The sequence below is a fragment of the Peromyscus maniculatus genome, chromosome X, assembly GCF_049852395.1.
Source record: "Peromyscus maniculatus bairdii isolate BWxNUB_F1_BW_parent chromosome X, HU_Pman_BW_mat_3.1, whole genome shotgun sequence".
In the NCBI taxonomy this organism is placed as follows: Eukaryota; Metazoa; Chordata; class Mammalia; order Rodentia; family Cricetidae; genus Peromyscus; species Peromyscus maniculatus.
In genome coordinates this window covers 48791703-48806590 of record NC_134875.1, presented here as the reverse complement: position 1 = coordinate 48806590, position 14888 = coordinate 48791703, and the positions used below count along the sequence as shown (strand labels likewise).

At 43.2% G+C, this 14888-nt stretch overlaps 1 protein-coding gene across 8 annotated transcripts in view; it reads left to right on the top strand.

The window, feature by feature from the left end:
- Tmem164 (transmembrane protein 164) overlaps positions 1-14888 on the top strand; it is a 166325-nt gene that overhangs the window by 54235 nt on the left and 97202 nt on the right. The gene's annotated exons all lie outside the window — the stretch shown is intronic.

Sequence of the window (14888 nt, the reverse complement as noted above, 5' to 3'; positions counted from 1 at the left end):
TCCCCTAAGGCCCCTTTCCCTAAGCAGTGTCAGATTGCTTGCATTCCACATAATCAGCAACAGCCCTCAAGCTTCCTATGACCAATGGAAAGAGCACCCTTGCAGAAGAATTAAAATGGATTGCCTCTACTTTTATGCCTACTAATACCTCCACTTCCCAAATTCTGAGGTTACAAATTTCAGGCCAGCGACACTGTACCTGGTTTATGTGTTTATCTTGCCAACTGAGCTATATGCATAGCAAAATATCTGGCCCCTTGACTCTTTAGTAGTGTGACCTTAAGAAAGTTACTCTACTATAGCTCAATTTCCCTATATGTCTACTGGGGGATGGCATGGGGGAGAGGGCAGATGTCACATAACAGGATTGCTATGGGGAATATATGAAACAGCATGTGTAACATTTCAGCTCTTATGTCAGGCACATGCAGAATGCTTCATAATGAATATTTGCTGCTGCTTTTGTTACTAACAACAACCTGACATCAGCAAACAAATTTCAGTTGCTTTTCTTCACATGCAGTTTCTCCTTCAGGAGTTTAAGTCACCTCCAGTAAATCGTGATCCAAAAATACTAAATGAAAAACTCCAGGAATGAATAATTCATACATTTTAAGTTGTGTACCACTCTGAGGGGTGAGATGCTTTCTGTTCTGTCCTGCCCAGGACACAAATAATTCCTTTGTCCAGTGTCTGCACATGGTGTATGCTGTCTGTAAGATAGTCATTTTGTAGCCATCCCAGATTGAATGTAACAGTATTCCGCATGCACCAGATCCCATTTGTGGATATTCATTGTATTATGGTAATTATTATATTTCATTGTTGCTTTTGATTTGTTACAGTGTCTCAGTTTTGAATTCAAATGTCATAAGCTTCTAGATATAGGGGAAAAACATCTCTCTAGAGTTTGGTGGTACATCCAGTTTTAGGTCTTCACTGGGGTCTTGGAAGGTGTTCCCTGTGATAAGCTTGGGACTGCTCTTCTGGACAGTACCAATAAGAACCAATGGATTTGGAAAGAAGGAGAAATTTGGGTGGGTATGCAAAAAAAAAAAAACATTCCATGAGGAAGTGGAATGAACTATGCAAGGTGGAGAAGATATGAAAGTGGGGGTCTAAAGTCATCTGGAGTGGGGACAATGTCCAACATGCTTTGATGTCCACCAGCCTGTCTGTCATCAGGACCAATTATCTCCAGCCCTTGTGGCTCTCCAGTTCAAGAATCTCACATTATGGTGTGGAATACAGAGGAATAAGGTTAGGGCTCAAGTTGGTTCTTTGAGCTGAGCTTGAGGGTCTCTGTGCTTTGGTGGACTTGAGATAAGTCCTAACTCTGGGAATAGGTTTGTGGGTTCAGAGTCCCATTTTTATCACCTTACTCAGGCCTGTTGGGAACCCTGTGGCCCACAGATGGGTTGAGGATGAGAAAGATCTGCACGGAGATGGTAACACTGGATCAGCCATTCCTGAAGCCTAATTTCAGAGTGGCTTGTTTCATAATTTCAAATCACTTCAAGGGCCCCATGGGAAAGTCCCTTTATTGAGTGTCAGATAGGCTATAGACAGTTGTCCCTTTTTGTTTGTCAGTCACACCTTTGTTGTATGACCTGAATGTGTTTTGCTTTCTCCATTGCTGTGGCTGCATCAATAATAATTTTGGACAGTTCTGTTTTCTGATGACATGTAAAAACTGTGTACTACCCATATGTTCTTCTGGAGTTTCTTTGCCATGTCTTTTGTTTTTGTTTTTTTTTTGAAACAGGGTTTCACTGTGTTGTCCAAGCCGGCGGATCTCCATGTATAGCCCAGGCTGGTCTGGTGCTCCTGATCCTCTTGCTCAGCCTCCCGAGTGCTGGGGTCACAGGTTTGTACCAGGGTCCAGCTAATCGTCACAAGCTTTAGAAATGATATTGTTATTGTCATTTTTTTTTTCCGTCAAATGTTCTTTTTGACTTTATTCCCAAATTCCAGGTGTGTCTCCACGGAGGGCCTCCGCGAACAGCTATGCGCTGCACAACCCTAGGAGCGGGTGCCATTCACATAGACTATAGTTGAATGGCGCCACTAGGGTTGTGCCGGGCACAGCCTGCGCAGCTAAACTCGACGTTCCTGGCGTGGTGAATTCATGGCTTAGTGCTGTCTGCATCAAGGGCGTGCTTTGGGGGAGAAGTAGAGGGCGGTACAACTTGGGAGTGTTTGCCAGGGGTCTGAAGCAGAAAGCTGCTGCTGTATCCAGAAACATAAAAGATGTAGCGTTCTGGTGGGGTGGGAGGGCCATTATTCTGTGGCAGAGGCAATCATTACATGGGAGGTATATTTACCTTTATTTATTCAGTAAATAATGCTCTAAGAGCCTACTGTAGAAGTGCAGGGAAGGGCTGGCATAGGAGAGCTTTAGCACAGCCTTGTGAGAGAAGCTGGGTGGAAACTTACAAAGATAAGTAAGGAGGAGAGAATCCCCCCTGGGGGGGAGGGGTAGTGGAGGGAAATATGGAGGTGGGAGCCTATGGAGGTATTTGGGCAATGGTGACTGATTTATCTGGCTTTGTAAAGATGTATGTGAAAGGAGTGGGGAGCAATAACTTGTGGAGGGTCTAGTGATGAAGCGGGTATGATTGCTAAATGGAAGCCTTTGCCTTTATTCACCAACTAATGAGCAGCCATTCAAAGTTTGTGGGTTTTAAAAGCAGCTTTATTGAGATATATTCACACACTCTATAATTCTCTCATTGCAAGTGTATCTTTGAGAACTCGCGGTGGTGGTTTATATCTGCAGTCTCAGCATTCGGGAGGCTGAGGCAGGAGAATTGAGAGCTCGCCGCCTGCCTGGGCTACAATAGTGACACCTTGTCTCAAATAGAAATAAATGAATGAATAGCTAAATTTTAAAGTACGCAACTGAATGGTTTTTAATACATTCATGTGAGGATGTGACCACCACCATGGTAAGGTTTAGAACATTTTCATTGACTTCCCAAAGAAATTCCTTCCTGCACCACCTGCAAAGCCCTTGGAGTACTTTTTAATCTCTAGATTCGCCTGTTTTCGAAATTTCAAATAAATAAAGTTATTAACATGTCTTTTTGGGTGTGGCCTTTTTCACTGTGTGTGTGTGTGTGTGTGTGTGTCTGTAATTACATTTTTAATTTTGCAGTGCTGAGGAGCAAACTTCGTTTCCTGCATGCTAGGCGAAGGGCTCTTTCACTGAGCCTCACCTCCAGCCCCTGGTGTGACATTATTGAGGTTCATTCATGTTGTAGCATATTCGTTGGCACTTCATTCCTTTTAAGTCAATGTAATATTGTCTGGTATGGATGTGCACATTTTGTGTATCTTTTTATTCATTGATGAACATCGTAATTAATCCTCCCGTTCAGCTTTTATGAATAATATTTTCACCTCTATGTATTAGTTTTCGGATCTGCATATGTTCTCATTTCTCTTGGTGATAGGAGTAGGATTTGGGGCTGGAGAAGTGGTTGCAAGTTTAAGGCCACTGGATGCTCTTCCAGGGGACCCAGGTTCAATTTCCAGCACTCACTTAGAGGCTCACAACCATTTGTAACTACAGTTGCAGGGGATCTGATGCCATCTCCTGGTCTCCTTGGTCACCACACATACACGTGGTACACAGATATGCATGTAGGCAAAACACTCATACACATAAAATAATAGAATAAAATTAAGAAAGAAGTAGAATTGCGGGGTCATATGATAACTATGTTTAACCTCTTGGAACTGTCAAACTGTTTTCTAAAATGGCCACACTATATTATATCCCTACTAACAGTGTATGAGGGCCTTGATTTCTCCATATTCTCTTGAATACTAATAATTGCCATTAAAAAATCTATAAAATTTATATAATATATGTGCATGTGTGTAGTGTGCATGTGTATGTCTGCTTATTTACGCAAATAAGTGTATATGCATGTGAATACAGGTGTGACTATTTGTTTGGAGGTCAGTAGACAGCCTTGGGTGTTAATCCTTGCTTTCCACCTTGTTTGGGGTAGAAATTCTTGTTCCTTGGAGCATAGGCTGGTCTAGCTGGCCTGCCATCTTCTGTGGATTCTCCTGTCCCCATTTCCCATCTTGCTGTAGGTGAGCTGGGATTACACATGCGTACTCCTGCAGCCAGGTGAATGTAGGGTCCAGGCACCTGAACACAGCTCCTTACACTTGGAAGAGGCTCTGTGCATTGGGTCATCTTCCCGGTGCTAATAGTCTCTTATTGTATTTATGCTGCTGTGTGGGTGTTCGTACTTCCTTGTGAATTCGACTTGCATTTCCCCGATGTCTAGTGATGGTGAACATCTTTTCATGTATATATGGACCCTTTGTACATTTTCTTTGGAGAAATGTCTATTCAAATATTTAGCTTATTTTCTCTTTTTTATTTTCTTTCTACTTTTTATTTTATGATACAGTCTTAACTCTCATCCCTTATTGACCTCAAACTTACAATCCTGTCTCGGTTTCTGTGGCACTAGGATTATAGACACTAGGCCACTATGCTGAGCTCTTAGTCTACTTTTGAAATTGGGTTATTTGTCTTTAAAACTCATTATACTTATTTATGTGTGTTTGCATGTGGACACATGTACACACATGTGTGAAAGTCAGAGGACAACTTGCTGGAGTCAGTTCTCTCCTTCAACCGTTTGTGTTCCAGGGGTTGAACTCAGATTGTTAGAATAAGCAGCAGGAGCTTTAAAGGCCCAGATACTAGGTCATTGTTAGATGCATGGCTTGCAGCATCATAACTGTCTATTTGCTTTCTCACTATCCTTTGAAGCACAAACTATTTTAATCTTTAAAAATTCTACTTTATGTCTTCTGTTGTCTCATATTTTTAGTATAGTATTTTTAATTTTTTCTTTGAAAACTTGCATCCATGTTGGGTTGGAGAGATGGCTCAGAAGAACATTGGCTACTCTTCTAGAGGACCTCAGTTTAGTTCCTAACATCCACATAGCCACTCATGACCATCCATAGCTCTAGTTCCAGGAAATATGATGCTCTCTTTTGGCTTCTGTGGCCAATAGGCACACACATGGTGCACACTCATACACATGTTTATTTTTTTAAGAATTAGGGGCTGAAGAAATGGCTGAGTGATTAAGAATACATACTTTTCTTGCAGAAGACCTGAGTTCAAGCCATGCATAACTGCCTGTAATTCTGTCTCTAGGGGATTTGATGCCCCTGGCCATTGCAGGTACCCATACTTATATGCACATTACCTCTCCCTGCCAAATAATTGAAAATAAAATCTTGGGCTGGAGCGATGGCTCAGAGGTTAAGAGCACTGACTGCTCTTCCAGAGGTCCTGAGTTCAATTCCCAGCACCCACATGGTGGCTCACAACCACCTATAATGAGATCTGTTGCCATCTTCTGGCCTGCAGGGAGGGACACATGCAGGCAGAACCCTGTATACATAATAAATAAATAAATAAATCTTTAAAAAAATAAAATAAAATCTTGAAAAAGAAAATTTCCTATGTGTATTCAATGTATTTGATCATAACCACTTTCCCACTCACCCCTACAACTTCCAGATCCCCCAATTTCTCTTTCCCCATTTAATGTTTTTTTTGTGTGTGTGTGTGTGTGTGTGTTTGTTTTTGTTTTTTTTTTTTTCTTCAACAAGGTCTACATAGCTCTGGCTGACCTAGAACTCACTATGTAGACTAGGCTCACCTCAAATTCAGAGATATCCATTTACCTCTGTCTTCTGTCTTCTGAATGCTGGGATTAAAGGAAAGCACAACCAAGCCTGACTTTAAAAAAATGACTCAGCCGGGCGGTGGTGGCGCACGCCTTTAATCCCAGCACTCGGGAGGCAGAGCCAGGCGGATCTCTGTGAGTTCGAGGCCAGCCTGGGCTACCAAGTGAGTCCCAGGAAAGGCGCAAAGCTACACAGAGAAACCCTGTCTCGAAAAATAAAAAATAAAAAAAAAAAAAAAAAAAAAAAAAAAATGACTCACTTGGTCCAGTTAGAGCTGCCCATAGGCGCTTAGGTGTGGAGCTGTCCAGTAGAACATGGACAACCTACCAGTGGCCATATCCTGAGGAAAAACTGCAGCCAGCTCCTCAGCCAGGAGTTAGGACTCAGGACCCTCCTCCTGATGCCTGTGTTTTGATGTCATATCTTTGAGTTCATTGTCAAACCCAAGTCATCAAGATTTATTCCGATGTCTTTCACACACTTTGTAAGTTTGACTATCACAGTTGGATCTTTGATTTTGAGTAAACCGTTGTTTATATTTGTATGATAAGACATTCTTTTGCATGTGGATACCTAGGTGGCCCCGTATCATTGCTACAGTGAGTATGCTTTCTCCCTTTGAGATCAGTTGAGAGGGTAGACTAAATTCTGTCCCATCATCTGTATGCCTATTATTGATGTTGGTACCACACTGCTTTGGTTCTTGTTGCCGTGGGTGGAGTTTTGAGGCCAGGTAGTATTGAGTCTTGCGTGCTATTATTTTAAAGGTTTTTTTTGGCTGTTACTATCCTGTAAATTTGAGAATTAGCCTGTCACTAATTGTGATAAGGACTGCAGTAAATCTATCATCAGAAATTCTTAAGGAGTATAGTAATCAGACACTTTTTTTTTGTTGTTGTTGTTTGTTTTTTTGGAGACAGGGTTTCTCCATGTAGTTTTTGGTGCCTGTCCTCGATCTCCCTCTGTAGACCAGGCTGGCCTTGAACTCACAGAGATCCACCTGCCTCTGCCTCCAGAGTGCTGGGATTAAAGGCGTGTGCCACGACTGCCTGGCGATCAGACACTGTTTTAAGAGTAGGAATCTGACAGTACTGTGAACTAGGGTAAAGAGGGAGAGGTGTTGGAGACCCGGAGTTTAACAAGGAAAAGTGCAGGTTGAGTGAGCAATATGGACGAAACGAGGAAAAGAGTAAGGATGGACTCCAGACACAGTAAAATGGTTCAAGTGGCAAGATGCCGAGCTGTGGGGACTGGCTGCATGTGAGGATTCAGTTCAGACAGATAGGAGGCATCCAAATCGCTCTGAAGTTTGAAGATCAGCTGATTGTGATCCGCTCACAGGCCCTTTAAATTTTCTCCTCCGCTTCTTTGTCTTCCTTCTCTTCCGCCTCCTCCCTCTTCTTTCTCCTTCCTTCTTCCCTCCTCCTCCTCCTCCTCTGCCTCCTTTTCCTTTTCCTTCAGACAGGGTCTGTCTTTTATGTAGTCCTGGCTGTCCTGGAACTCACTCTGTAGACCAGGCTGGCCTTGAATTCCCAGAGATCCACCTGCTTCTGCCTCCCAAGTGTACCACCACTCAAAGTTCTTAATTTTGTTTCTTGGGATGATTGTGACTTCTAGAAAGGGAGATATCTTATATCTGATAGCCGCCCCATACACCTGCCGCCCAGCTCCTCCAAGTGTTAGTATCTTGTGTAATTATAGTACAATGTCACCACTGTTAGTGTTGGTACAGTATTATTAGCTAAGCTAGACACTCTGTTTAGGTCCCAACGGTGTTTCCACGAGTGTCCTTTTCTTCTCCAGGATCCAGTCCAGAGCCTCACATTACCTTGCCTTGTCCTGGTATTTTAGTCTTCCAGTGTCTTTTGTGACCCTGGCAGTTTTAAAGTGTGCTGGCCAGTTTGTGTGGAGAAGTTCTTCAGGTTTCAACTGGGATTATGTAATTTGAGTCAGGTTATCACAAAAAAAAAAAAGGCATATTCGTCACTCTCACATACCAAGAGGTACGTGGTGACATGTCTTATTAATGTGATGCTAGGCGTGATTTCCTACTTTGGGTGGCTTCTGTCAGGATTCTCCACTGTAAATGATTCCTTTAGAAATGGTGGCACTTTCCTTATTAACTGCTGTCTTTTAGTGCTTCTTGCCTGAAGCGGTTATGGCTGCTATTGGCAATTGTTATGTTTCTCTCCTTTCTTCTACCCTTCTTCATGGGAAGCCTACCTTATGGAAGGATAGGCCCTTCTCTCCCATTTTTTAAGACAGGGAAAGAAGACAAGTTCAGATTTAAGCATGCTACGTTGAAGGTGCCTGTATACCATCCACATGGAAACCTCCAGAGAGAATTTGGTGCCTACATGGATATAACAGTTGAAGCTGTGACATCAGGTCTAAGTGCCATTTTTTTCCATTTAGAAATGCAGAAATGGAGGTTCCATAGAAAAAACTGGCGAGGCATCCCTGGGAGGCCACATTGGCGAGGGCCTTCTTTGCTTAAGCTCCAGTGGGCTTGTTCAGTGGCCCATCATTGGCAATTCGAGATACGTCTGAAAGGAAGCATTGATAACCAGATTCTAGCTTTCAATTCGCTATGCCACTATGTGCAACTGTGTGTGATGATAAAGAGCCATTTAAATGAAATCCAATAACAGGCTTTTAGAAAAGAGGGGTGTGAGGGTGTCTGGAGTTATTGGAGAAGGCTTTGTGGAGGAAATCAAACTTGCCATGTGCTTCGGTGGAATTTACAGTACAAGGATAAGGGAAAGGATAGCCAATAAGGACGAGGCTCTCCATAGGCGACACTTACTTTATTCTTTATATTATGGTATCCACTGAACTCAGCAACCCAACATTTCATTCCCTCACCTACTCTGAGATAGTTCCATTGTAATCCCCATTTCACAGATGAGAAACTTGAGTCTGAATGGTTAGGTATTTTCTCCCTTTAGGCCGCTGGACAAGGGAAGCCAAGTCATATGTCAGAACGTTATTAATATGAGCATAAAATTAGAAAAAACAAAGTAGGGTGGATTGCAAGTTTAATCTAAGCTGTTGCTGATGTAGTTCACCCTGGGAATGGATTTTCTATAGAAATCAGGTTTATAGCTGCTGTGGATTTAAGGCTGGCTCTGTGCTAGCATTGTGCCAAATGCTTTGGCTGGTTTTATCATGTTTGATCCTCTCTGAAACCCTGTGAGACATAGGTTCTATTTTCAGTCCCATTTTACAGATCACAAAACCCTCTTCTCTTCCAAGGACACAAGATGAATTAGTGTGTCCATCTGCCTGAACTGGAAAACTGCACATGCCTGTCACCCTAGGATCCAGCAGGCTGAGTCAGGAGGATTATGAGTTACAGGCTAACCTGGCTGCTTTGTGTGATCCTGTCAAAAACAAACAAAAAATACCCAGCCTTTTAATCTGGGTGGATTTGCCAATTGGATCAGAAATCATTGGTTATGAGCCTAGGAATGGCCATTGTTTGAGTAATGGACATTACTAAACCTAAGCATCCCTTTGCACCCTTATTCCGCACCCCAGTAGTTGCCCAGTAGTTGTCTGATAGTTTTTCAGAGCTCACTCAAAGTAGGTTGCAGTCTGGTCCGTTAAGTCTGTGACTTTACAGCTTACTTCTCTTTGGGCATATTTATTTCCATCTCTCTAAGTTCTTGAGGGGAGCTTCTTTGTAAGCTTCTTACACTGACAAAAATGGTAAATTCTTAGAAAGAGGTAAGCTGAGAGAGCTGGTCTGAGGACTGGGGCGTAGTAAGTAGCCTTTAACTGTGGGCGTGTATACGGGAAAGGTTTCCTGGGGAAAGGGTGTTGTGTCTGCATTTGCGTAGGATCCCCACAGGAGGGAAGGATGTTCGTCCTCTGAGGCCATTCTGGAATAGTGACTAGGACTACCAAGGGTAGTTTCTTAGTGTTGTAGATCCATCCATTAATTGATTGATGTGGGACAATGTTTCCGTATCATTTTCTTTTCCATTGCTGTGATAAGACACCAGGACCAAGATAATTTATGGAAGAAAGAGTTTATTTGGGTGTATGGTTCCATGGGGATTAAAAGAGTCCATGGTGTCAGAAAGTAGTGGCATGCACAGGAAGAACTGTTCCGTCCTGAACCACAAGCCAGGAGCAGAGAGAGAGAACTGGCTGTGGATGAGGCTATTTTATTCTTCAAGCCTGCCCCCAGTGACATACTTCCACTAGCAAGGTCACACTTCCCCGATCTCCCCAGACAGTGCCACCAAACTGAGAGCAAGGTTGAGATGTCTAAGACTGGGGGGAGGGGAGCATTTTATTCAACCCACCAGTTTCACTCTCTAGTCCATGGCTTCAAGTTCGCTATGTAACCTAGGCTGGCCTGGATGGAACTCATCTTCCTGTCTCAGTGCTCTCACATACTGGGATTCCAGTTGGGAGCTACCATGATGGTGTAGACTTTACAGTTGGAATTAAAGCTATAAAAGTATTAGGAAAGCAATAGGTGAGCCACTTTATAATCCCAGGGTTGTAAAAGATTTTCGAAACACGATAGCAGAGATAGAAGCCATAAAGGAAATAAGATGTACACCTGATGGCATAATGGTCAAACAGCTTCTATACATGAAGGGACTGCTATAGGTAGAGTTGTTCCAGCGGGGAAACATGTTTACAGTCAAGGTGTGGGTAGTCTAGAGTAAGTGCTGTGCTTTCCGCGTATAGCTAAGGCTGACCTTGAACTCCTGAGCCTCCTGTCTCCCGCCCGCTTCTAAATGTTATTAATATGTAGATAGCTTTGGTGACTCACTTAAACAGAAGCATGCAAATCGCAATAGAAAAAATACAAAGATGGCCACTTCCCCCAAAAGAAATCCAGCTAGTTAATACACATGGTAGAGAGCAGTTTAACATTTCTGGTTGTCTGAGATATGCAGACTAAAAATACAGCAACGCTGGGTGGTGGTGGCGCACGCCTTTAATCCCAGCTCTCGGGAGGCAGAGGCAGGCAGATCTCTGTGAGTTCGAGGCCAGCCTGGGCTACCAAGTGAGTCCCAGGAAAGGCGCAAAGCTACACAGAGAAACCCTGTCTTGGAAAACCAAAAAAAGAAAAAAAAATACAGCAACAAAAGCCCACATAAGTTTCTTAGAGCTTTTCAAAATGATAGTTACCATTTGACCAGGTTGCAGCAGAAGAAAACACGTTCTCATATATGCCTGGAGGAAATATTGATTCAAATAACTTTCTTAGAGCACAGGTTATCATTATGAAATCAAAAGCCTTAAGGCATATGTAGCTGGCTTTCCATATCTTTTGGCTCCATATCTAAGAATTCAACCAACTGCAAGACAAAACTATTTTTAAAAAATTCCATTTGTATTAGAATGTATGAGACAGTTTTTTCTCTTAACATTAGCCCCTAATGATCTAGTTGGCACATATGTACATAGCATTTACATTGTATTAGGCATTATAAGTAATTTAGAGGTCATTAAAATATATAGGAAAACAAAAATAGGTAATATGTAAATGTTATGGCATTTTCTATAGTGGAGTTGAACATCCACAATTGTGGGGGTCTGGGGGCAGGGGTCTTATAACCAATTCCCCATGGATAGGCAGGGGTAACTATTTCTGTTTCCTTGAACCCAGAAAATCTCCTATAACTGTGGACTAAGGAAATGGTAAAGGAACTTGGTAAATGATTGCATGTACATGTAATTGAGTCAGGTGAAGCTGTTAGTGATTAAGCTGTAGATGAGGCTAGCTCTATGGTAAGGAGCCCTACCTGCTCTTTCAGAAGACCCAGGTTCAAGTCCCAGCACCCACATGATGGTTAACAACTTGTCTGAAACTCCAGTTCCTGGGGATCTGATGCCAACTTCCGGCTTCCTTGAGCACTGCACCTACGTGGTGCAAAGACATACACGCAGACATACTATGCATTTTAAAAGTTTTTTTTTTTAAAGTGAACAAAGAAATGAGGCTATAGAAGCACATTGACCAGCATATTGTATGTTCAGGGTACAGTTGGCATTGTGCGTGTTTACATGATAGATGGAGCCTGGAGCCTAGATGTTTTTATCTGCTGTGCTTTTCTTTAGGTATTGGCCAGCCTTGGGAGGATTAAAATAGCACAGCAGAGTGGCGTTTTAGATAGATCCTTCTTGTAACGTTGTGACATGGAAGAGATTGTCACAGTGGTCCAGAGAGAAATGATGAGGCTACAAAGGTGTGAGTAGAGTTTTAGGATAGACTTTGTGTAACCCAGGGATTTGGTCCTCCCTATGGTAAGTAACACCCATAAGCACTTGTCCTGAGGAATCCTAGATATCTGGGTGTCTTCATCAGAAGTAGAGCCAGGAAAATTGGGGCCAGAGGACTGGGACCTGAAGGCGAGTGTGCTAGGCTCCATGTCAGGCTCTTGTTCCCCTTACTCTCGATTTCCATTTCTTGTAGTTCAACCATGTCCCCTCCCTCCAGTGCTTAACCGAGCCAGCAGCTCATTTAGGATGGTCTGTGGTAAACTTGGGGCCAATATGATTGGGGACAGGAATAGGGAGTAGGACAAATGATGGCTGAGAGGGTGGGAGGCAAAGAGGGGGCCTAGAACCATAATGCTTTAGAGTTAGAAAATGAATTGAGACAGCAACTGGGTAACCGGAAAGAGTTAAATGTACCGTTCTGGGCTGGATGATCTTGGACTTGTATGGGGGTTTTCCTAGGGAATTAAGACTGGGTTTCAACAGCATCTGGACATTTTTTTTTTCCTGGAATGACCAGCCTTCTATGACAAATCTCATAAACACTTGAGTTTCATAAGGGTTTGTGAATCACATGTACCCACCAGACCTGGGGTGAGATGAGTTTGAGCTAAAATGAACTTGTGTGGGTATTGCTGGATCCGTGTGATGGGCTGCCCTGTTGGGTGTGTTTTGAGGTGTCTCATGGTATAGAAAATAGATCTCACGAATGTATGGCAGTACTGGCATAACGCCCTGTGTGTTCTCTGAACGCACAGAATGGGCAGAGCTATGGCGGGAGGAGGAGCCTTTGTGGCCTGCTTGATGAGTGTGAGGTGGCAAGTACATTGAATTGGGGTTCCATGAGAAGTGCTTGTGAGAGCTTCTCTCCTCGAGTCTCTTCATCTGTGAAATGAGGTTAAGTAACATGGCCCCGCCTCTGATGGGATGTGGCAGTCCTCTGTAGCACCGTTCCGCTGGCTCCCTGTTTTCGCTCTTTGCTTTAGGGGCTGCACTGGGCAGTTTGGACTATAGATAGAGAACACCGCATGGGGGCTGGGATAGGCTGGCATGTGTTCTCATCTCTCATCTCTGTACTTCTAGATGTCCTCTCCTACTGTTAAGCATCCCTAAAGCGCAAGGGATGTTTTCGTTTTCATTCTGCCAGTCTGAAACACAGGCCATCAAAAGTTGGAGGTAGTGGAGCCACCCAGTGAAGGAAGCAAAAAAAGGCAAGGCCAGGGACCCTTGGGCTGCTAAGTTAAATTGCTTTTACAAGGCACAATCAACTCAGAATCATTTTAGTTGTGACCTTACAATTTCAGAACTCTTTCGAGTGGCTGCAAGAGGTTACCTAGAAATGGAATGTGTTGAATATTGAGGTGGGGTCTTTTGCTAGTGTATTCACTGTATTTGACTCAAAGATTGCTTGAAGAAAAGTCCTCTATCCTGGTGATAGTCATAGACAGGCAAGGCGAGAAAGGCCAGAATGTCAATTAGAACGTTTTGGCCCTGTGAGATTAACTGTTGGTAAACTCATCAAGACTAGACTAGCTGGCTGTCTCTGTGAGTGGTAGCGAATAACTGGAGAATGGAGTGGGTTGGAACTGGCGGCTTAATCCTTATAGTAGGTTCCTACATATCTGCTGTAGGGAAGTACAGAACCAGTTGAACAGTTATGTGCTTGCCCCTCTGGGCTACAGACACAGAAAAGTAAGACTTCATTAATTGTGAGGCCCGCTATTGCATTTTTTTTCCACTATTGCATTTTTACTTTCTGTTGGCATGTTGCAAGTGCCTGGGTATATCAGAAACTCAGGAAGGCTGCTGGCATGACTCTCCTGGGTATTCCAGATGAATTGGAGACCTTTTCAAGGTGGGTGGGACCCGATTTCCTCTCTGTACTGTAGCTTTAAAGTGTAGGCTTTGGGTGGCCTGATGCTGGGTAACTATGTGCAACCTCCAACTTGGTCCTTTGCCTAATGTAAGTAACCTTCCTGCTGTGTCTAGGGTGAAGAACACCAGCTTCATTTAGCTCTTTCTTGGACCGCTCCTGAGGGCTAGGCTAGAGTGTGGGGAGGAACTAATATTTGCAGAATCAAAATTTCAAGTATATGATCCTCATTCAAAACCAGGAGAGTTAGATGTAGTTCAGAAATCTGCTTCTTTGGTATTTGAGAAAGGCAACACGATGGATGGTAAGAGTATTTTACATGTAATCCCAGTGAGTTCTGGGAATGCATTACTCCACACAATGAAATACAACTTAGTTCTGTGAGAAGTACATGGAAATTCCCCATAAATAAAATGAGATGTACCCCGTTTCAAGTCATGCTTTGAACAGGCATACATTTTCTGTTTTAGAGCCTTTTGGATTTGGCGTCCAATAGAGAATTGTGGACCTGAAATTATCATTGACTTTGCACTTTAATCAAATGGACCCACAGGGGAAAGGCATGGGGTGGGTGCTGGTAGATGGCTCTTTCCTTGGAGGGGTTCTCTGATGGGGTATTGTAGGTGGTGGATTCCCACTGGTATTCTTCTTAAGACACTTTCTCTTTTCCATAATCCCCCTTTTTCCTCTTAGCAGGGATTCTAGCTGCCAAGCAGATGTCTTCCCTATGGTACAGACTATTCTCGCTGTAGATTCTGAGAGAATGGCGGAACAAAATGTTAAAGCACGCACCCTTGGCAAAGCCAACAAGCCCATAATGGAATCCGTCAGCTATCAGTGGGTTTTTTAAACCACACAATCAAATCAGTTTGGGTCAAGGAACCCTACAAGCAAGGTTTAGGTCTTAGTTAATCCTCCGTCCCATGTGTCTTTGACCCTCTGCGTAGTTTAGTCCGAGAGTAAACCCAGAGCATGTGAGGCTACCAGGAATGGCTGACCTCATTCCATCTGGAACTTTTGTTCAGCATGCAGA